Below are 2,325 nucleotides of genomic sequence, written 5' to 3'. Positions count from 1 at the left end.
AATTATCTTTCTAGATTTCGAAATTATGGTTAGGATAATGCAAAATCTATAATTACCATATATAACAATTAGAGGATTATTACAAGATATGGGATAATCCAAATCCCTAAGATTTAGGATCTTATCTTGGGGAGGAGGCTAATTTCGAAAATCAAGGGATTAAAACAAACCCTAGATTTTGAAATTTAAGGGTTTAAGGAAAGGATTTGAAGATCTTATTCAAACTCTTGCAAATTAGGGTTTGCAAACACTAATCTCGAAAAACCCTAGCCTCCTAGGGTTTATTGGGAATAAACCCTAAAATGTCAAGTTCATACAATTGAATAAACTAATTGAAAACAAGTTAACCAAAGGCTCTGATACCACTGTTGGGTTTAATACAAACAATCCTATGTGTACATGCAACCCTAGCATTGGATCTATGTTTTCACTATTAAATACACAACATTATGAACACATAATAAAACCCTAAAGATGATTGCTATTTTTGAAATTAACCAAGAAAGTTAGATTACATACCTCTTGTTATTATATTGTAATAACAACTTGAATCTTCAAACCCTAGGTCTTGAAAGTAAGCACCACAAGTGTAGTGCCTCTAATGGCTCACAAACACCAAGAGCAAATGGAGAGGCTATAGAGAGAGAGGAGAGGTATAAAAATTCGTTCCTAAGAAGCCTTGGGAAGGTATGGACGAAATCATGAGCCAAAGGGGTATTTATATAGGTGTAGAGATAGGGTTTCAATCCTTATCCTTATCTAGTTGCTTGCCCACCAAGCAACCCTAAGATAAGCCTTGAATCTTTATCATGGACGAATTCTAAGGCCTTATCACCTTAAATTCGTCCAACCTATCCTTAGGATAATCCTTACCCTATTTTGTAACTATCACATAATTACAATTCAACCCTTCTAGTTTAATTAATTACATTTGATCACAAAATTAATTCTTAATTAATTATTGACCAATATTAATTAAACAAATATGATTTCTACTTTAATATATTATTCTTATAACATATTAATAAATCATAATAACCTCTTTCTCTATTATTTCTCCAGTCAAGTTGCTTTGGTGAAGGCAACCCAAAAAGACTATGCACAATCGGGTCAAGTACTTACCAATTATGATTACAGGCTTAGACACTAATCCAACAAATACATGATCTTGGAGGTACATAACATCGACATACTTTGCTCTACCTAACCAATATTGACAATTTACTTTATTTTTTATCCATAGAAGCAAGGTACTTTATATGTTTCAACACATAATAGCAATGCAATTACATTATGATACCACTTACATCTATATGTTACTTGAAACTTATAAAATGCTTACAAGTTTCATGTTGCATATTGCTATTTCCAATAATGAAATACAAATGTGTTGCTATTATGGTTATAGAATTTATTGTGCATTGTTATCATGTGTATAAAATTATACATAATTGGATATTTCTTGCATTTCGCCTTAATAATTTTTTTTACCTCATCACCTACTATATGTCCGTATATACCTTCTCAATAGCATCTCCTCTATAAAATGATTTTTTTTTTAATAATCGCAAGCAATTATTTGCATATTCTTTGTCACTAAAAACATCTACTTTCACCCATGGCTCATCAACCATGAGAACCCAAATCCCCAACAATCATTTGCATGTTGATTGATCCGTTGTTGACTCGATAGTATTAAAACCATACGATGTGTAAAGGAATTCCGCCTTTGCAATACACTACAAGTGAATATATAATCGTTTAACATGTATTACAAGATATCTATAAATGATGGATCGAGATATATTTAATATTATTTTAAACTAATAAAGTTATATGATAGTAGATAGTGGTAATTTATATATTAATCTGTAATTTCCAGCTTACAATAAAATATAAATGTATACTGCAGTATCTTGATTTACTGAGTGGAAATTTTTGTTTTTTGTACTAAAATAATGATATTTGGTATAGTGGGATGTGATTAGATTATCATTTTGTTCTATGTTTTTAAAAGAACTTTTCACACGTGGGAAAAAAATAGTAGGGACACCAAACATGAGCTTTTAGAAATTGATGGAATTTTTTATTGTCTCCGTCGCAAAATTGAGTGCTTGTGAATTTGGACCAAGTCAAATGTGAAAGCTGTCGGGTAATATCGTGTCTTCAATAACCATTAAATTTGTTTGAGTTCTTGAAGGAACCGTTCGAGTGGGGAATATGGGTTATCACCAACATAATGATTGTCCCATAACGAGTGTAAAATATCATGAAAAACAATTTTGTATGCGACAATTAATGTGTTTAAGGTTATAATTAAATTGA

Source organism: Lactuca saligna, chromosome 1 (genome assembly GCF_052625555.1).
Source record: "Lactuca saligna cultivar CGN05327 chromosome 1, ASM5262555v1, whole genome shotgun sequence".
NCBI classification, from domain to species: Eukaryota; Viridiplantae; Streptophyta; class Magnoliopsida; order Asterales; family Asteraceae; genus Lactuca; species Lactuca saligna.
Note: the sequence above shows the minus strand (reverse complement) of the source record.